The 22630-nt window shown below is 44.7% G+C and overlaps 1 protein-coding gene across 1 annotated transcript in view; it reads right to left on the minus strand.

The window, feature by feature from the left end:
- Positions 1-17461, minus strand: part of lypd6b (LY6/PLAUR domain containing 6B) — a 167483-nt gene extending 150022 nt beyond the window's left edge. Inside the window, exon 1 of the mRNA XM_067986761.1 lies at positions 17150-17461. The gene's annotated coding sequence lies outside the window, so the exon portion shown is untranslated. The remainder of the gene's footprint in view (positions 1-17149) is intronic.
- Between the last annotated feature and the right edge of the window lie 5169 nt (positions 17462-22630).

Raw genomic sequence — 22630 nt, forward strand, 5'->3', positions numbered from 1 at the left:
ATCTGAGCATTAAAGCATTCCATAACACTTGTCTATCTTTTACTGCAAACAAGATAAGTTATCTTGTTCTTGCTGTAGCTAGCAGAGAGCATATCAAAACAAATGTATGCTAAGCCATCTGAGCACCAAGTCTACATATTGATCCTTGTTTGCACAGGTACCTAGACCAGTTTAAATAGGTACCAGCATCGGTTACTGCAGGAACTAATGTCACTGGGATCAGATCTCACCCTGGCTGTATCATAAATTACAGCAGCGCAACTTAGATAAAGAAAATATCACAGTTTAGGCTTGTGTGTATGCATACTTAATCCAGATGATATCTGCAACATGCCATTGTCTCCAGGTGCTGCAGCTATCTCCAATTTGGAATCAAGTCATAATAATAGGGCCTTGAGTAGTTATGTATATATATCAATAAATGAAGGAGTCCCACCCTCTCTAAATGTTGTTCTTTTACCCACAAAGTTTAATATTTACACCAGGTGATTGTGCTGTTTCTAAGACACTAGTGTAAAAGGAAAGATATTTCAGGTTGCTGCAGTAGGGCATTTATAATGAAAGCCTTCTAGTGTAAAACATACTGAAAGCACATCTGTGGATTTAGAAATTGCGTTATTTTACACCGTATGTTATTTGGAATATTTAAAATTTGTAAGTCAAATTTATCCTAGAATAAATCGATGGAGGTGGTGCTTCAGTTGTCTATAGCTCCATTCAGTTTAAATGTAGTGGCCCGATTTTCAGGGCCTCATGATGGGGGGGGGGGGGGGGGGGGCGGGGGGAGCATGGCGACAGCACCCTGAAAATCACAAGGCTGAACTTAGTGCCATGTTCCCGATTTGCCTGCCGGCATTTTTGTTGGGGCCTTCACATGGGCCCAGGTTCTTCCTCTGTCTTATAATTAATCTGAGCATGCTCTTTTTATGGAATCGGAGACATTACAGTGAGAAACTTTTGCTTTGGCTATGAATCTAACCTGGAATTTAGCTCGTGCTAGCATTAGGGCCTTAGATGCAGATTTAGAGACCTGAAATGTGGATAGTTTGCAGCTAAAGCCTTCCTTGACTGCCAGGGAAGTTGATCCATTAAAACACCAAGAAGGGGATATATACTGCACAAACTAGTTGCACTTAAATCCAATGAGAGAGAGGAAACATTCATCATACCTATACAGGATTCCAACCTGGGTTCTGCAGTAAAATGGAACCTCTTTGGATAGGCGAATCTTCACTTCAAACCATATCCAGTCACCAAGCCTTTTACATTTGAACTGCAACCCTGTTAGATCTCTCTGGAGTTGATTGTGTACATGACTGGGGTTATGAAGTCACACTAATAAAGACCCCTGCCTGATGTAAATGGAGCGGTAGTAACCTGAAAATTATATTAGGTCACTTATTGCCCCGTTTACATTGGTGAACTGACCGCCGCCATCTTGGGTAGGGTTCAGAGATGGACGACCGGAATGGCCGCCTGTTTCAGATGGGAGGACACTTTTAAGTCATAGGACCCCCGATTGCAACTTTGTGGAACAAACAGATGGATCACACGGCATGTACAATCCGTCCATTTGTACCAGGCTTTGAGTATCCAAACCAAGCGATCCTTAAAGGGACCGCTATAGGCCACTCAGAAAACAGCCGGTTTCTATTTACTGTTTATTTTTGTGGAGCTGGAAGGAGCAGGAGTACTCTTCTTGAGCCCATGAAAAACTTTTTTGCTAACCCATTCAATGTCTCCCCTGATCACTTTCTCCCCTCCCCCCCCCCCCCCCCCCCCCCCCCGACCCCCCAAAGCCCAACCTGCTGGATGGCTCAGCACGGGAGCCGGCTGGTTTCCTGCCCTCCCACAACCAAGAAGCTGCAGCAAAATGCCCATTTGGCACCCACCACTCACCAGCTGCATGTACATGACTCTAGGGGAATCAAGGGATATGGGGATTGGGCAGGAAAGTGGAGTTGAGGTCGAAGGTCAGCCATGATCTTATTGAATGGCGGAACAGGCTCAAGGGGCATTGTGGCCTACTCCTGCTCCCATTTCTTACATTCTTTTGAGTCGGGCCTCATGGCTGTATTAATGGGTGTACGGCGGGCACGGTCTACCACCTGTTCTGTGCCTGAAGTTAAAATCGTCCCTCTTGTCTGAAACATACAGCAGCAACAGAAAAAGCCCCTTCTATAGTACGTGCTGCTCCGCACTATGGGGAACCTTTTTGTGTGTGCATGGAGACAGCCAGTATGGAGAGTGACATTTCATCAAAGGCAGCAGGTGTGAGTAGAACTAGCGATGGAAATAGGGAGGGCCAGGATCTGGTACTTACAGGTTTTGGAATTGTCAGATCAAGAAATGATTAATAATGCCTTCCAGTGCTTGGACTAGGTTAGATATTTCTTGAAACAAAAACAGAAATCGGGCAGACAATCCACAGGTCAAGCTGCAACGGTCAGGGAAACATGAGTCAATTGACATTTCAGGTATAAACCCTTCCTCAGAAAGATACTACACATGAATAATATTTAAAACAGAACAAGGGAAGGGGGAAAGGGAGAAAAACACATCAACAACACACACAGACAAAGATATAAAATGCTAAGGGGAGGATCAGGAAATGGTTAAAGAGCAGAAGTAATATACCCAGGAGACAAAAGGAGGCATAATGAGAGAAATCAAAGGAAGAAAAGACATGTACAAGATACTGAGAATGTGACAGAGCTAAAGGGGGATAGGTGAGTAGATTGAGAAGCATGAAAACCTGGTGACACGAGGCAGGCTCCAGCAGCCCAGGAGTCTGGTGGAAGAAAAAAGTAGGTCGACACCAAGGGTGCAGACCACCCCAGTGTTCCCCCACTTCTAGCACCAACCCACTTGCCTCCCCCATCACCAGAAACACAGACACACCCATCCCACATTGCCAGCACCTACTGCCAGAGAGACAATGGGAACTGTGGTTAAGGTCTGAAGTTGTTAAAGTCAATAATAAAGGCCAGAGGGCTGTAAAGTACCGGATAGAAAGATGAGGTGCTGTTCCTCGAACTTGGGTTGAGCTTCATTGGAACAACGTAGAAGGCCAAAGACAGAAAGTCAGAGAGGGAGTGCGATGGAAAATTGAAATGGCATGCGACAGGAATTCAGGGTCACACTTGCAAACGGAACAGTAGGTGTTCAGCAAAGTGATCACTTGATCTGCATTTGGGTTCCCCGATGTAGAGGAAAACGCACCGTGAGCAGCGAATACAGTATACTAAGTTGGAGGAGGTACTTGTGAATCGCTGTCTCATCCGGAAGGAGTGTTTGAGGCCCTGGGAAGCTGGCAGGGGAAGGAAAGCAGCTCAAAGAGTGAAACAATTGTTGTGGTTATTACAAAAGCCTGGTCATCCTGGCACCAATTTGTATTTGCACAGTTCATCGAAATTCAACTGGAGTTAGGTTCTGCATCTGTATGCAGCCTCCGTGTTGCTCTTGTAGCCAGGATGGCGATATGGCTGATCCAGTTAAGCTGCGGAGTCACTGTTGACCCCCAAGATCTTGATGGTGGGGGACTTTACGATGGGGGTGCCACTGAAGGTCAGGGGGAGATGGCTGGACTTTCTCTCGTTTGAGACAGTCATTACCTGATAGTTATGCAGTGCAAATATTACCCTTCACTTGTCAGCACAAGTTTGGATGTTGTTTACGGCCTGCTGTAGGCTGGATTGGCTGCTTCACTATTGGATGAGATGTGAATGGTGCTGAACAATGTGGGACTGACAGTGAGCAGACCCACTCCTGACCTAATAAGAGGGGGAAGGTCATTGAAGATGGACTCCAACCTGAGGAACTTTGGCAGTAATGTCCTGTAGCTGTGATGATAGAACCATAGAAAAGATACAGCACAGAAGGGGGCTATTCAGCCCATCGTGTCCATGCCAGCCCGAAGAACAACCAGGTGCCCAATGATTGGCCTCCAACATCCACAGCCATCTTCCAGGTATGACTCCAGCCACAAGAGTGTTTTTCCTTTGGCTCCCATTGACTTCAATTTTGCTAGAGCTCCTTGGTGTCATATTCAGTCGAATTCTGCCTTGATATTGAGGAATGGGTTGGAACATCTACTGTCTTGGGCAGATATGTTAAGATTTATTCGAGGCGATTGTGATTTTGGATGGACTTTGGGGCAGGCAACAGAAGGAGCACTTGCGCAAACACCCAATATCACTGGAGACCTGAGCCATTGAGAGCCAAGGCACGTTTTAATACAAATGGGGAGCTTCAAGTAAAACAATAACAACTTGCATTTATAGCGCCTTTAACATAGTAAAACATCCCAAGGCGCTTCACAGAAGCGTTATCAAACAAAATTTGACAATGAGCCACATAAGGAGGTATTAGAACAGGTGACCAAAAGCTTGGTCAAAGAGGTAGGTTTTAAGGAGGAGAGAGGGGTGGGGAGGTTTAGGGAGGGAATTCCAGAGCTTAGGGCCTAGGCAGCTGAAGGCACAGCTGCCAATGCTGCGGCAATCAAAATCAGGGATCGAATCATAGAAAGGTTAAAGCACAGACAGAGGCCATTCGGCTCATCGAATCCGTGCCGGCTCTATGCAAGAGCAATCCAGCTAGTCCAATTCCCCCGCCCTATCTCCGTAGCCCTGCAATTTTTTTCCTTTCAAATGCTTATCCAGTTCCCTTTTGAAAGCCATGATTGAATCTGCCTGCACCACCACCGCACCCGCTCACCCCCCAAACAGTGCTTTCCAGATCTAACCACTCTCTGCCAATCACCTGAAACCTATGTCCTCCAGTCCTTGATCCTTCCGCCAATAGGGACAGTTTCTCTCTGTCTAGACCCTTCATGATTTTGAAAACCTCTATCAAATCTCCTCGCAACCTTCTCTGTTCCAAGGAGAACAACTCCAGCTTCTCCAGTCGATCCACGTAACTAAAGTCCCTCATCCCTGGAATCGTTCTAGTAAATTTTTTCTGCACCCTCTCTAAGGCCGTTACATCTTTCCTAAAGTGCAGTGCCCAGAACTGGACACAATACTCCAGTGTTTTATAAAGGTTCATCATGACTTCCTTGCTTTTGTGCTCTATGCCTCTATTTATAAAGCCCAGGATCCCATATGCTTTTTTAACTGCTTTCTCAACCTGCCCTGCCACTTTGAACAATCTGCACATATACCCCCAGATCTCTCTGCTCCTGTACCTCTTAGAATTGTGCCCTCTAGTTTATATTGCCTCTCCTCATTTTTCCTACCGAAATGTATCACTTCACATTTTTCTGGGTTAAATTTCATCTGCCAAGTGTCTGCCCATTCCACCAGCCTGTCAATATCCTCTTGAAGTCTTCCACTATCTTCCTCACTGTTCACTACACTTCCAAATTTTGTGTCATCTGCAAATTTGGAAATTGTGCCTTGTAAACCCAAGTCCAAGTCATTAATATATATCTAGAAAAGCAGTGGTCCTAGTACCGATCCCTGGGGAACACCACAATACACCTCCCTCCAGTCCGAAAAACAACCGCTCACCACTACACTCTGCTTCCTGTTACTTAGCCAATTTTGTATCCATGCTGCTACTGCCCTCTTTATTCCATGGGCTTCAATCTTGATGACAAGTCTATTATGGCACTTTATCAAATGCCTTTTGAAAGTCTATATACACATGATCAACCACATTGCCCTCATCGACCCTCAAGAGGCAAAAATTGGAGGAGAGCAGAGATCTCAGAGGGTTGTAGGGCTGGAGGAGGTTATAGAGATAGGGAGGGGCAAGGCCATGGAGAGATTTGAAAACAAGGAAGAGAATTTTTAAAAAGAGGCGTTCCCAGACTGGAAGCCAATGTAAGTCTGCGAGCACAGGGGTAATGGGTGAACGGGACTTGGTGCAAGTTAGGAAACAGGCAGCAGAGTTTTGGATGAGCACAAGTTTATGGAGGGTGGAAGATGGGAGGCCGGCCAGGAGAGCACTGGAATGATCGAGTCTAGAGGTAACAAAGGCATGGATGAGGGTTTCAGCAGCAGATAGGCTGAGACAGGGCAGAGACTGGCGATGTTACGGAGGTGGAAGTAGGCGGTCTTGGTGATAGAGCAGATATGTGGTCGAAAGCTCATCTCAGGGTCAAATAGGATGCCAAGTTTGCAAACGGTCTGGTATAGAACCAGCGCTCACAAATCCGAAGGTTCCAATGCAGAACTGAGCTGGATGTAGGGGCTGAAAGGGGAGGGAGGCAGTCACGGGGCAGGAGGCCAGAAGTCTTTTGTGAGACCAGGAGGAACATTCATACTCCTCCGGCGCCCACAAAAAAAATCCCAGAAACTTATGTTTTTCTGAGTGACCTGCAGCAGTCCCTGTAAGGACCGCTGGTTGGGCTGCTTAACATCTGGAAGTGTTAAGCCGAGCGTGTGCAGCGCATGCTCCACCCGTTGGTACTTCATAATGCATTGGGTCCTAAGTACATCCTAGGACCCCGATTAGCATGTTACAAGTAGTCTCCTGCCTGAAACAGGCAGGCACCTAAGCCTCCCGTGTGAACGCTCCAACCAAAATGCAGGAGGCCAGATCAGGGGCAGAAATGGAGCGATAGTTTCAGCTCATGATTTTTGGGCCACTAGCACACTATTCCCACCTGGCAGGGAGCCTCAAAATCTTCTTTTCATGTTACTTTTACCTGCCAACTGGTCATCTAGTCTTTTGTTAACAGCCTAGATTTTCTGCTCGAGTCTCTAACACTCCAGTGTAGTATCGAGGGAGTGCTGCACTATCGGAAGTGCCGTCCTTCAGATGAGACGTCAAACAGAGGCCTCGTTTGCCCTCTCCGGTGGACGTAAAAGATCCAATAGCTCTATTTCGAAGAAGAAAAAGGGCATTTTCGCCAGTCAATATTTATCCGTCAACCAACATCACTAAAACAGATTATCTGGTCATTAGCTCATTGCTGTTTGTGGGACCTTGCTGTGCGCAAATTGGCTGCCGCGTTTCCTACATTACAACTGTGATTGGCTGTAGTGCACGTTGGGATGTCCGGAGGTTGTGAAAGGTGCTATATAAAAACAAGTCTTTCTTTCTTTTTAACAGTAGGTCTATATGTTTTGAAAAGGTGAATTATCGGTGCGAATTGAAACAATCAGCAACGGGCAACTGTCTTGAATAATCATTCATACTAGTATATCCACAGGAATGCTTGAGTTTGAAAAATAGTCACTGGAAAAGACAGTTAAACTTAAATTCACATTACCGTGGAAGTTAAACATTACAAAAGGTCATGATACTGTGATATATATTTCACTCGATGCCCTCAATTTTACAGAGGTCATAATCAAAGCTCTTTAAACAGCACTGGGCAAATATAAAGCATATTAACACAGCTGTGCTAGGCAACAATGAGACACTAAAGTCACCCGGTTGTAAAACTGCAGTAAGCTTAAAAGAAATCTACCCATTGACATCTTCCGTACATATCCGGCTGTAAGCAGAAGTCAGCCTGAACCCAGAAAAATCAGGGTTCCCAACCCTAAAATGATCTCAGATCAGAAACATAATTTACAACTTGGGCAGATGTCAGGCACAATATAGTATTTTTGTTTCCTTTGGTGAATGGTGTGCTCTTAATGATAAGAGACATCAGTTCTAATAAGGAATAGACACTTCCCACCCACCTCGCCACCCCTCTCTGTGACAGCATTCCTAAGTTAGGTATGGCATGAGTTAGGTGCAGAATAAAATATCCTCCCAATGTGTCTTAAAAATGTACCCTTAGCCCCAATGGTAGACAAGCATCACTAGATCACCAGTGTGAATATTTTAATTCCTCACACTAGCTGCCTTTGTGATTTCCCCAAATGAGACACTCAAATTAAGGCTAAACTATAGTTTCCTGCTGTGAATCCATGGCCACCAGGAACTGGTTGAAGATTGCCTGATTTCATTCCCTGTAAAGCCAGCCTGCCAATCTGGGCCAAATTCAGCCCTGGATCCCAGAGGTCAAAGAATAATGCTGTGTGTTTTACTAGGTCACTCAGTGTCCCTGACACCCAGAACTATTCTTAACTCATACATGTAAATGTGTACACAATTAAATAGCAAAACATTCACAAAACACATTCAGATTGTCACTTGCCAGTGGCTTGGTTATTATAAATAGTACAGCCCTTGCTGCCGCACTAGAAATATTAAGTTAAACTCCCAAGGCTAATCAGTTGAATCTGCTCTGCTAGAGTTTGAGTGGGTTCTGCAGAGTCCAAATAGAGCAAACTGCTTATGGTTTGTGTGCCTGAGTGTGGTGGGGAGGGGGTAGGGAAGAGAGAGAGAGAAATTGATTAAAGGCTGAATTAACCTACCCTCATTTAACACTTCTACATTCTTATCAGACAGTTGTCTTTAGAAAGCCAGGCTATTTCTCCAGTGATCCCTTACTTCAATGCCGCAAATAAAATAATTTTATTTCTAAGATTATCTGTTTTTTTATCTTCAATTGCCAAAGGTAGAAAAAGAAAGCTTATTTTATTTCTGGATTCATCCGGATTATAACTAAATCCACACGATCACTACTGATGCAATAATAAATTATGAAATGCTGGATCGTATGCAGCCCTGTGTCCTGCATGATTAAAATGAACAATATCCAAATATCAGCATCAAAATGTAAACAATTCCAGACAGATCAATTACATCCTGATTGCACTAAAGTAGTGTTAGTAAACCAGTGAAGAGAGGGGCATGTGGTGTAGGAGGGATGCTTTAACTTAAAGCTTCCATTGGTAATTAAACATTTACATCAGTGACACAGTGTATCCAGCTACTTAGAGTAGATCCTATAGTATTCCATAGTTCCATCAGTTGCTGGTCTGTTCCTGATCTTCCCTGGACATCAGGGAAGGTCCAAGCCAGACCAGCAAAAGTCATACTGTGACTTTGCACTAACTCCACGTGTGCAGTTACTTTGACGTCATATTCACCACTTCAGGTGAACAAAACCCCACTTGCACAGTTATCCATTCTTATTGATCTACCCTGCATTATTCACCCACAGGTATAGGCATTCTTGAGGCATCTGTTCCTCTGCCACCTACTGTTGCTCTCTCCTACCAATGGCTGGCTCCACCTCCATAATGAAAGGATAGATTTAGTCCCCTTTTAGAATCTCTGGTTAAGGTCAATATTCAAGTTAAGAAAATGACACTGGGTGGGTTCAAAGATAATTTTCATTAAGCGGTGAATAATGTAAAGCATTTTTCTCTTCATTGAGACGACATAGTAATTAAGACAGGGCCTAAAGCTATATTTTCAACAAAGATGCAATTTTCTCCCAAGCTTGAAATTTTAGGTGAAAGATTCTGTCTATTTTCTGATATTCCAAAAGAAGTTTCATGTTGACTGCCTTTAAACCTCTTTTTTTATTTCACATTCCCTCCTTTTGGGAAAAGTACTTTTGCCCACAGGTTTATTCTCATAATAATAATTTCCAACTAAGAACCTCATTATGCCTCTGGCTTGCCTGGCTATTGTTACTCTATTCTCTAATCCACCAACATTCATCGCTGACTCAGGTGCGATGACAATATGTCTGGCTTCAGACCGGACAGCCCAGTTTTTGAGTGGTGTCTGGAAATTTCTAAAATGCAAACCAGATATCAAAAGTTTTCGAAACAAAAGAAATCCATTTTTCCAGTTTACGGTAGATTGTTTTAAGATGTTCAACAATTGTCATCATCAGAACTCAAGCCATGGTCTCACTCCTTCACTTGCCCTATTCTACTCCTGTTGACAAAGGTTAACAACCTTAATTTCATGTTAAGCATGCCTTCTTCAAGCCAAAGTGGCTTAGAAATCATCTGTAGAGAAGTCCACTAGTCCTGAAAAAAAAGAGTAAGAATGCCAGCAGGAAACAGCAGTGGCAACCTAAAAGCATTAGATTCACATTTGTAAAAGAGCCCAAGTGTCAGCTTGGTTCAGTTGGTGGCACGCTCACATTCTCAGATTTGAGCATGTGACCAAGACTCGCTCTTGAATATAGTACGGAGGGTGTGCTGCGTCGTCAGAGATGCGGGGATAAATTTTAACCACGTGGACAGATGGGTTGGGGGCGGGTGGAAGGTAAAAATTGTAAAAAAGTAAAACCCGACCCCAACCCGCCCACTTCCAGTTTTAACGGAGGCGGGTCGAGAGGCAGGCGACCAACCTGCTCCCAGGAGGTGGGTCGGTCAGTAAAAGCTTTTAAGGCGGCTGCGGGCCTCCATTTTAATAGGTTTCTTATTTTTAACTCCTGGGGGCCGGGATTCCCACCACCTAAGAGGAGGCGAGAAGGCCCGGATCAACAGGAGTGCTTCCTTCAGGCCCAACAAGCCTACCTGCCACGATCTGACACATGCGATCGGTCAACCCCCCCCCCGCCCCCCCCCAACGATCTCTGATCCCCCCGCCCCGCCAACGATCTCCGGCCACCTCCCACGATCTCCGGCTGCCCCATGACTGAGCCCCTGATGACCAAAACCCCCCACCAGTGCTTTTGATTATTCGTAAATCAAAAGCACTGTTTGAAGAGGAATGGAGTTCTCCTGGTGTCCTGGCCAACAGTACCAAAATCATAATATCTGGTTTATTCAGCTCATTTGCTGTTTACAGGATCTTGCTGTGCACAAATTGGCTATTGTCTATATAGCAATATTGACCACACTTCAAAAGTAATGCATTGGATGTTGAATATGTTGAGGCACAGGCACAAAGAGCCAAATGGCCTCCTTCTGTGTTGTAAGATTCTATGATTCTATGATGGCCTAAGGATATGATAAACTGCTACATAAACACGAGTTCTTTCTTTCTTCCAATCACTCAACAGTTGCCAGGCATGTTGACATCAAGCCATCAATACATTAGTACCAGTGCCAATTACAGCAAGTCTTTCATTTTACTCTCAATGAAAAATAAAACATACAATTGTGCTTGCAAACAAGATTTATTCGTCAAATGACAGAAACCCTGAATGTGGCTATTACATTCTGAATGCTGATAGAATAGAAGGAATACCTCAGCGTAAATGGCCTGGATACTTAGAGGTTGAGCGATCAAGTATAGTACTTGGTAACAGTTGTGATTCCTTTTAATCGGGAACTACTTGTCAAATGTCTAATCATTAACCAGCAGCTAAACTTCATTGCTTGAACAAACATCTGCTGTAATAGAATTGACAAGAAACAGTTAATGGTAAAACCCGAAGATCTGACTATTGTTTAACAAGGGTTAACTATAACAGAATCCTGCTGAATAGGGTTGGCTTTACAACAACAACGTGCACTTATATAGTGCTTTTAAATTTTTTTTTAAATTCCAAGGTGCTTCTCAAGTAGAAATCGACAAGGAATTGAACACAGAGTCTTGGAGGAACAAATTAGAAGGAGCTGGAGGCTATCTCTGGTTCAATGCAGAGTGTAGAAGGGGATGTCATGAGCAGCACCAAGCACACCTTAGAATAAAGTACCAACTTAGTGAAACTACTATACATGGCTACCTACATGCTAAACACCAAAAGCAGCAGGCTAAAGACAGAGCCAAGCAGTGCCACAACTAACAGATCAGAGTGAATGCCAATTACTAGCCCATCCAGTCAAGAATGGTGAATTGTCAGCTGTGCAAGAAGCTCCACAAACATCTCCACACTCATCCACAGTGAAGCCCATCACGAGTACAAGCAACAAGGCTGAAGTGTTTGCCGAAAAGGCCAAGTGGATGATCTTACTGGGCCTCCTCCAGACATCTCCCACCATCATAGATGGCAATGTCCAACCAATTTGACATTAAGGAACACGACGCTAAGAAGCAGCTGAGTGCACTGGACAGCAATAGCTTGTAAGCCCCGACAGCATCTTGGTTATAGTGCTGAAGATCTATGCACCAGAGCTAATTGCTTCCCTAGCCAAGCTGTTCCACTGCAGCTATGACACTGGGACCTACCCAGCAATATGGAAGATTGCCCACGTACATCCTATCCACTAAAAACAGGATAAATCTAACCCGGCCGATTATCAGCCTATGAGCCTTCTCCCAATCATTAGCAAAGTAATGTAAGGAGTAATCAATAGTGCCATCAAGTGACACATAATTACCAATAACCTGCTCACCAACACTCAGTTTGGGTTCCATCAGAATTACTCAGCTCCAGCCCTCATCACAAAATTGATCCAGTCATGGAAGCAAGAGCTGAATTCCAGAGAGGCAAGAGTAGCTACCCTTGACACCAGGGCAGCATTTGAATGAGTATGACAGCAAGTAGCCCAAAGAAAACCAAGGTAAATGGGGTCAAAGGGAAAACAATCTTGTGGTTGGAATCATACCTGACACAGTAAGATGGCTGAGCGTGTCAGTGGTCAATCATCACAGCCCTAGAATCCCCAGAAAGAATTCTTGGCCCAACCATCTTCAGCTGCTTCATCAATGATCTTCCCTCCAAAGTCAGAAGTGGGCTGTTTGCTAACAACTCCACAGTGTTACAACTCCTCCATTAATACAGCAGCCCATGCCAGCCTACAGCAGGATCTGGACAACATCTAGGCTTAGGCTGACAAGTGGCAGGTAACATTCATGCCACACAAGTGCCAGGTAATGATCATCTTGAGCAAGGGAAATCCCAGCCATCTACCCCAACCTTCAATGGCACCAAATAACATTGCCAAATCATCCGCCATCAAGATGCCGGGGTCACTACCGACCAGAGGATTAACTGGATAGTCCATGTCAATACTGTGGCTACAACAGCAGGGCAGGGGCTGCATACTCACCTTCTGACCCCTCAAAGCCTCTCCACCATCTACAGGCTCAAGTCACGAGTATGATGGAGTACTCACTCAGTTCAGATACCTCCAGAACAACTCAGCCCAATCGTCATCACGGCATTGATCTAGGGAGCCAAAACATCCTAGAAGATTGGCAATAACCAGAACAGAGCAGTTCGCTAGACTCGCGCCCTTGCCACCGGAATCAAGATCCACACCCTCCATTACTAGCACACTGGGGCTGCAGTATGTACGATTTACGGGATGCACCACACCAAGGTTACTTTGACAGCACCTCCCTCCCCTGGACCTCTACCACTAAGAAGGACAAGAGCAGCAATGTTATGGGAACACCATTGCTTCCAGGCTTCCCTCAAAGCCACACAACACCCTGACTTGGACATATAATAATGCTGTTCCTTCATCATCACTGGGTCATTATTGTCCTGGAATTCCCTACTTGTCACCATTGTGGGAAACATCATCACCACAAGAATTGCGGTGATGCAAGGGAAGGTTCACCACCACCTTTTCAGCACAACTAGGAATAAGCAATATTGCCAACATCACCCATATCACAAAAACAAATATATATTAAAAATTGAGAAAGTGGGTTTGATCGGGAAGAAGGGTTTGAAAACGTTCCTAAAGAGAGAGAAGTGGCGAGACAAAGGGGAATAGGAAATGGGTTCCAGAGAATGGAGCCAAGGTAGCTGCCACAAACGGGCAGTCAGATGAATCACCAACCACTTGATCCCTGTGTCCATTGCAAAATCAAATGCCATGGTTGTACTCTGTACAGATACCACATGCTGTAGCACTAAAGTGTGATCTCACAGGATAATGGACAAAGACCCAATGCCCTCTGCCCAATCCCCTGAGTTACCCAAAAACAATTGTACTGCTATAGAAAGATGCCAGGAGGGTCAAAATCAGATAAGGGGGTTGTTGCTTAATTGCTTTCAAATACATGCTAGCAACATTGCCCTTAGATTAGGTCATTTATCCTGATCTCTCAGCTACAAGTGAATGACCTGGGAACGGCTTATCAAGGACAACATACCCAAGATTATTTCTATTAAAAATTACAGCCAGTTGAGGTGCAAGTTGTCAGAATTCTCAGACTGTCTTGGTTCCCATTTGCAAGCAAATCACTTACTCCTGATGGGACTCTCATCTGTTGCACTGCAGGGGAAAATAACACGACACAAACTATTTATAGACCTCTCAGACAAAATTAGTATTTCCAGCATATGTCCTTTGAGCAAGTGTTCAATAACTACATTCTGCTACATACCTGAATGTCTATCTTATTGTCTGGCTAATTGCCTGAATTAATAATGAATGGACACCAGTCAATTTTTTACTTTTCACACTTATGAAATCCCAGCATTCAGATTCATGTTGCACACCATTTAGACACTATGAAGCTTGTGTATGTTCAGGTGACAGAAACAGAAAATTATGCTTCAACACTGGGATCTATTTATTGGAGGAAAAATAAGAATGTATTCACTCAATTTTTCCCAATTTATCCATCAACATTTAAAAAACATATTTTAGTGAATGTGCTTGTCAGGGGAAGTTTGGCACTGTAAAATGGGCAATCTTCCACTTTTGATACCAATGTCAACATCCAACACTCCCACGTCGGGTAAAGCAAAGCTGGATACCAATATTATGCCTAAACCTCATCTTGAGACAACCACATCTGACTACATCAGTGGGAGATTTCCCATTTTCTACACCAACTAATTCTTAATTTCTGTCTCTGAAATTGTTATTTTGTGCCAATTTCTGCACCATTTTGTGTTGTAGGACTGCATGCAGTAGGAATTATGCTGTGATTGCCCAAACTCATTCTGCCTTGAAATTTTGCAGGTAGCAGGGAAAGAAGCAGCTCTCATTCATCTGTGCTGGATTCAAACCCAGAAGCGCCACTTAGCCCCTCAAAGAGTCCCTTTCAAATGCACTTGATCCAAATACAAAAATTGTTTTAATGCTACATTTTGAACAGCTAGCATAATGCAGTATTAAGGATGCTCTCACATCAGGTGCGTGCATGGTCCTTACTGATCAGCCTTGACTCACTAGTAGCACTCACCTCCCAGAAGGTCAGAGGTTCAAGCCCCGCTCCACAACTTGAGCACGTAATCTAGGCTGACACTCCATAGCAGTACTGAGGGAGTGCTGCAATGTCAGAGGTGTATCTTTTGGATCAGATGTTAAATCAAGGCCCCTTCTGTCCTCTCAGGTGGACTTAGAAGATCCCATGGCACTATTCGAAGAGCAAGGGAGTTCTCCCAACATCTTGGCCAACATTTATCTCTCAACCAACACCAGTAAAACGGTCCATCTGATCACTTATCACATTGCTATTTGTGGGACCTTGCTGTGCAAAAATTGGCTACCACATTTACCTACATTACAACAGTGACTACACTTCAATTGTACTTCATTGGCAATGAAGCACTTTGTGATGTCCCGAAGCAATGAAAGGTATATATAAATGCAAGTGCTTTCTTTTTCTTATTTGTGCACTACAGATGTAAACTTGAATGTTCAATATACCCCAAGCATGAAGCAAGAAAATACCATGCAATTCATCATTCCCTCATGCAGGTGCAGCAAGCAATTTGGAAGGCAAGTGGTACGTTGGTCTTTATTACAAGAGGATTTGAGTACAGGAGTAAAGATGTCTTACTAAAATTATATAGGGCCTTGGTGGGAATGTACCTCATGTATTGTGTACAATTTTGATCTCTTTACCTAAGAAAGGATATACTTGCCATAGAGGGAGTGCAACGAAGGTTCACCAGACTGATTCCTGGGATGGCGGGATTGTCGTATGAGGAGAGATTGAGTATACTAGGCCTGTATTCTCTAGAGTTTAGAAGAATGAGAGGGGATCTCATTGAATCATACAAAATTCTTACAGGGTATATGCAAGGAGGGTGTTTCCCCTGGCTGGGGAGTCTAGAACCAGGGGTCACAGTCTCAGAATAAGGGATAGGCCATTTAGGACTGAGATGAGGAGAAATTTCTTCACTCAGAGGGTGGTGAATCGTTGGAATTTTCTACCCCAGAGTGCTGTGGAGGCTCAGTCATTGAGTACATTCAAAACAGAGATAGATAGATATATTAAGGGCATCAAGGGATATGGGGATGGTGCAGGAAATTGGTGCTGAGATAGAAGATCAGCCATGATCTTGTTGAATAGTGGAGCAGGCTCGAGGGGCCGGATGGCCTGCTCCTGCTTTTATTTCTTATGGTCTCCTTGGACCACCATGTGCAATTTGCTTTATCACAGATCCAATCCAACTCAATAATCTCCAGAAGAAAGATTCAAGATTCTTTACAGTTTCTTCTTATCACCCTAATTCAAAACTTTTGCCAACTATCCACCTTCTATTAGTTGTCATTCTTCCCACCATATTTCCATGATTGCAGCACCTCAGGTACATCAATTTCCATATTCCATGATTAACTTTTCATAAGTGTTAATTGAAACATAACCTTTTCTAGCTAGGATCTAAATAGCCAACACTGCCACCAAGCATTTACAGAGCACCTTAAACATAAGGCAATCCAAAACTAAGAAAAGGATGTCAAACGAAAGAAAACTTCACTTGGGTACCTGAAGGCTGGGTCAAAGAGATGGGTTTTGAGGAAGTTTTTTTTTTAAAAAGGGGGCTGGGAGATGGAGGAATTTAGACATTGTCTATTTTTTATTCATTCATGGGATGTGGGCGTCGCTGGCAAGGCCACCCTAATTGCCCTTACTTGGCGGGGAAATCCTTCCACTGTCAAACTTGAAGCTGGTTAATCTTGTATTTATTCCACTTCTGAGTTTCAAAGTGGACAAGTTGGGGCATTAGGACTGTTGGTGAAATTCAGGGCCAAGGACTCGAGCTTTTTGCAAATAGCAACAAATATCCTCCCAGACCGATCACCAAAAATGTCAGTGTAATCTACTACACCTGAAACATGAACTTATGTTTTCTCCTTACGGATGCTGAAAAATCTGCTGTGCATTTGCAGCATGTTCTGTTTTTTGTCTTTTTTAATCCTAAAACGCATTGACTGGTACATCGGTTCAAGTCCCACAGGTGCTGCAGTGAGCGCCGCCGCACCCCCAAAAAATCAACTCTAAATAGTTAAAGACCTACACAAATATGATCGTCTATCTAGCACTAGATACGACTTCAAAAGATCACACGTAGCAACAAAAAAAACTGTCTCCTTTGCATATTGTTTGCTTTTGACTGCAAAAACACGAAGCAATATGTGTGTGCAAGTTAATGCAATCAGATTCATTTTCAAGTCCAAAAACGTATATTTTAAAAATCCATTGAGCCGCAATCACCATATTCTTTGTAACTAATCAAAGTGATCCTCACCTCACGCTGCAGATCGGCACTTGATTCCTTCATGCACTTAAAAAAAACGGATATTGTATCTCAAACGAATGTGTCCCAAAAAAAAATCCTGGACTTTCCTCAAGGCTTAACGTTGTTCTGCATGCAGGGGAGCCCAAGAGCTGATGGTGCTTCGCGTCCCTTTGGTCCAATTACACATGAAATAGAAAGTCCTCGAGACTCAAAACCCAGGCCGACAGGTGAGGTTGGATCTGCCCAAACTAGTTGCTGTATTTTGCATATTCTGCACACAGGTTCAAAGGCTGGTGCGCCAGTCACCGTTCCCGCGCTGTACTGCCTGTTACTAACCACGTCATTTGTGGTCAATTTCAGGTCGGTTTCTTGCACTGTATCTTTATGCTCCCATTGATACAATTGAGCACCTCTGGGATCTCGATGTAAACGTGTTTTTTTTTATTGTGTACGTGGTGGTGTGACCTAACCCTCCTCCCTTTTTATTTTAATCAAAGTGTTAAACCTACTAAAAAAGCAGAATTATCATTTCGTTGGCGGTCCGGAAAAGTCAACACTCTTTAAATTAATACATTGTAAATCTGAAACAAAAAGGTACGCCGGTGTTTGCGATCAGTTTCTCTATAAATCGACGGAGCTCAGGGGAAATTGGACCGCCTTACGATGGCAGCGGAACTGATTGATCCAGATACCAAATTCGAATCCGTACATTGTATAAAATTCGAGTAGTTCATTGTGAGCCAAGCTGAAGAAAGTCAAGTCTACCCGGGCAGGGGATAGGAAATTATCCACATGAGGTTTGACTCTGGTCACGAATGTAGATTCACTGCGGATAATTTGAACCATCAGATTTTTAAAAATGCAGTGATTTCAATTAGAACATGATGGGCGATTCTGATGAGTGCAGACTGCATTATTCTGTTTCGTGCAGACCATGGTGGGTGTCATAGGACTGAGCCCAAACGAAGCGAACAACTAATAAAATAGCAGGGTCCAAATCATATGTCTGGTAAATTTCAAATAACAATTGTTAAACGTGGTTGAATTGTGCTTGTGGAAAGCTGGAGAGAACCTGCAGACACCGGATGGTCACACCCCATGGTCATCAGGCACTTCATATCTAAGCACGGACAAGCAGTTAGAGAGAACAGTGACTGTAGATTCTATCCTCATTTTCACCCATCTCTTTTTTTTTTCTTTTTTTTTTTCTTTTTTTTATCAGGTGCCTGGTTCTAAATAAATCCATGTCTCCCCTCACCAGCAGGTTCTGCTCTCCACACTGCACCGTCACAGTCTGCAGTGGAGAGAGACATCTCCCCTCAGACACACTGAAATGGGAACCAAAGGGAGGGACTCTCTGGGGCACAGGGGTGGGTTTTACTCTTCTCCATGGAAATCTCTGCCCTCAAAACTGTTGCCAAATATCAGAGCAACAAACCGCTCCAACTAACACCAGCACCAGGAGCAAACCTCTCACTACAAAATCCCCCATGATACCAAACAACTCAACTGTCACTTTACCCACCAACCAGCACCTTTTTTTTTCTTTTTTGTTTTTAGGCCCCCCTTTTATAAGAAGGGGGGGTGTAGGGTGTGCTTAAATACTAAAAACCAAATAAAACGAAACCAGGTATCAAATTAAAATTTTATTTTCACCGTTCAGGATGCACTCCAGCCCCTGCGGTGCCCACCGGTCGCGGAAAGCCTCGAGCGTACCGGCAGACTCCGCGTGCTCCATCTCCAGGGCCACCCGGGCGCGGAGCATTCCGCGGAAGAGAGGCAGACAGTCCGAGCGACCGCCCCCACCGGCCGCACGCAACCTGGACCTGTGGATGGCCACCTTGGACAGGCCCATCTCTCTTTTTCACACACACATCTGTCTCTTGGGTAGAGTACAAATGGAGAGAAGTGAAAAATCAATCAGCACTCTTGAAATTAGTGGCGTACTAGGGGTCCCATCCCACTGTGGTTGCCAACTCTGGTTGGACGTATTCCTGGAGGCTCCATCGCATGACCTCCCACCTCCAACTGGCTCTTTTCCCATCTCCAATATTTTTATATCTAATAAATGAAAGTATTCAAAGAAAATTTAAAAAAGCAATTTTTTTAATGCCCTGGTGATTTTTCTCCTGGATTGCTCACAGTACTGTTCTGGAGATTAATCTTTCATTACTGGAGATTCCGGGACGAACCTGGAGAGTTGGCAACCTTAGTTCCAACTTAGAGACCAGCGGCAGAGGAGGAGCCTTTCTCTCTCCCACAGAGCGGTCGGCAGCGGGGAAGGAGGAGCGGACCTGGTGGGAGCGGCGGCGAGTCGATAAAGGGAGCAGCGGAGGCCTGAGGGACTTAACTCCTGGACCTAAGATAAATAAGAAGCAAAAAGTAATCCAAGTGGGACGTCACCAAGGAAGAGGTAAGTGATTGGCTGGTGAGTATTTTCCTGCTGAATTTGTCTAAAGTTAGAGTTTGTGGATTCTCGGGTCTCTGTTGTGTAGTGGGGGACTGCTGTTCAGCAAGGGCCCTTGAGTATACCTTTTAATTGAAGTGAAATTGGTGGGATTCATTTAATTTGAATTAATTAGTTAAAGGGTAAGTCATGTCAGGACAGCCCAGCCCCGTGTTATGCTCTTCCTGCTCTATGTGGGAAATCAGGGACCCTTCCGGTGTCCCTGACGACCATGTGTGCGGGAAATGTATCCAGCTGAAGCTACTGACAAACTGCATTGCGGCACTGGAGCTGCGGATGGATTCATTATGGAGCATTCGCGATGCTGAGAACGTCGTGGATAGCACGATTAGTGAGATGGTCACACCGCAGGTAAAGGTTGTACAGGCAGGAAGTAATTGGGTGACCACCAGGCGGAGTAAGAGGAGCAGGCAGGCACTGCAGGGGTCCCCTGTGGCCGTCCCCCTCTCAAACAAATATACTGCTTTGGATATTGTTGAGGGGGATGACTTATCAGGGGAAGGCAGCAGCAGCCAACTTCCTGGCACCAGGGGTAGCTCTGCTGCACAGGCTGGGAGGAAAAAGAGTGGAAGAGCTATAGTGGGAGGGGATTCTATCGTAAGGGGAACAGACAGGCGTTTCTGTGGCCGTAAACGTGACTCCAGGATGGTGTGTTGCCTCCCTGGTGCCAGGGTCATGGATGTCACTGAGCGGCTACAGGGCATTCTCAAGGCGGAGGGTGAGCAGGCAGAGGTCGTGGTCCACATTGGGACCAACGACATAGGTAGGAAGGGAGAGGAGGTCCTGCATCAAGAATTTAGGGAGCTAGGTAGCAGATTAAAGAGCAGGACCTCAAAGGTTGTAATCTCTGGATTACTCCCAGTGCCACGGGCTAGTGAGTATAGAAATAGGAGGATAGAACAGATGAATGCGTGGCTAAAGAGTTGGTGCAGGAGGGAGGGTTTCAGTTTCCTGGATCACTGGGCCTGCTTCTGGGGAAGGTGGGACTTGTACAAGTCGGACGGGTTGCACCTGAACCAGAGCGGGACAAATATCCTTGCGGGGAGGTTTGCTAGCACTGTTGGGGGGGGTTTAAACTAACTTGGCAGGGGGATGGGATACAGAGTGGAGCTACAATAGGGGGTGATGTGCAGCCAAATATAGAGAAAAAAACAAGTCAGCTTGGAAGACAGGGCAAATATGTGAGGGCAAGGCTGGATGGCATCTATTTTAATGCAAGGAGTCTTGCGAATAAGGTGGATGAACTGAAGGTGTTGATAAACACATGGGAGTATGATATTGTTGCTGTCACAGAGACATGGTTGAGGGAGGGGCAAGACTGGCAGCTCAATATTCCGGGGTACAGAATCTTCAGGCGAGACAGAGGGGGAGGTATAAGAGGAGGGGGGTCGCAATATTAATTAAAGAATCAATTACTGCCATAAGGAGGGATGATATATTAGCAGGTTCCTCTAATGAGGCCATATGGGTGGAGCTTAAAAACAAAAAGGGGGCAAGCACTTTGATGGGAGTGTACTATAGGCCCCCAAACAGTCAGGGGGAGATAGAGGAACAGATATGTAGGCAAATCTCAGAAAATTGTGCAAATAATAGGGTAATAATAGTGGGGGATTTTAACTTCCCCAATATGAACTGGGATACTCAGAGTGTAAAAGGCTTAGAGGGTACAAAATTCTTAACGTGCATCCAGGAGAGCTTTTTGAGCCAGCATGTAGAAAGTCCTACAAGAGAGGGGGCGGTACTGGACCTAATTCTAGGGAATGTGGCCGGCAAAGTGGAAGAAGTGCTAGTAGGTGAGCACTTTGGTGACAGTGACCATAATTTGGTGAGATTTAAGGTGGTCATGGAAAAGGACAGGGAGGGGCCGGAAATAAAGGTTCTAAATTGGGGGAAGGCCGATTTTAATAGGATAAGGCAGGATCTGGCCAAAATGGACTGGGATCAGCTGCTTGTAGGAAAATCCGCATCGGAGCAATGGGAGTCTTTCAGAAGGGAGATTGAGACCATACAATGGCAACATGTTCCCGTAAAGGTCAAGGGTGGTTCCAAGAACTCCAGGCAACCTTGGATGTCAGGGGATATACGAGGATGGATTAGGAAAAAAAAGGAGGGCTTTTGGCAGATACAAAAGGCTAAAGACGGAGGAAGCCCTAGAGGAGTACAAAAAGTGCAGGGGGATACTTAAAAAAGAAATTAGGAGATCAAGGAGGGGCCATGAAATAACACTGGCGAGCAAAATAAAGGAAAATCCTAAGATGTTTTATAAGTATATTAAGGGTAAGAGGATGACTAGGGAAAAAATAGGGCCCATTAGGGACAAAAATGGCAATCTGTGTGTGGAGCCGGCAGATGTAGGAGGGGTTCTAAATGAATTTTTTGCATCTGTTTTCACTATGGAGAAGGACGATGTAGACATAAAAATACGGCAGGGGGACTGTGATATACTCGAACATATTAACATCGAGCGGGAGGAAGTATTGGCGGTTTTAGCAGGCCTAAAAATGGATAAATCCCCAGGCCCGGACAAAATGTATCCCAGGCTACTGTGTGAGGCAAAGGAGGAGATTGCGGGGGCTCTAACACATATATTCAGAACCTCTCTGGCCACAGGGGATGTGCCAGAGGACTGGAGAACCGCTAATGTAGTACCATTATTCAAGAAGAGGAGTAGGGAAAAACCGGGGAACTACAGGCCAGTGAGCCTAACATCAGTGGTAGGAAAATTCTGAAGGACAAAATTAGTCTCCACTTGGAGAAGCAAGGATTAATCAGGGATAGTCAACATGGCTTTGTCAAGGGAAGATCATGTCTGACTAATTTGATTGAATTTTTTGAGGGGGTGACTAGGCGTGTGGATGAGGGTAACGCAGTGGATGTGGTATACATGGATTTCAGTAAGGCCTTCGATAAAGTCCCCCACAGGAGACTGGTCAAGAAGGTACGAGCCCATGGAATCCAGGGTGCCTTGGCACTTTGGATACAAAACTGGCTTAGTGGCAGAAGGCAGAGGGTGATGGTCGAAG

This window comes from Heptranchias perlo, chromosome 7 (genome assembly GCF_035084215.1).
Source record: "Heptranchias perlo isolate sHepPer1 chromosome 7, sHepPer1.hap1, whole genome shotgun sequence".
Classification (NCBI taxonomy): Eukaryota; Metazoa; Chordata; class Chondrichthyes; order Hexanchiformes; family Hexanchidae; genus Heptranchias; species Heptranchias perlo.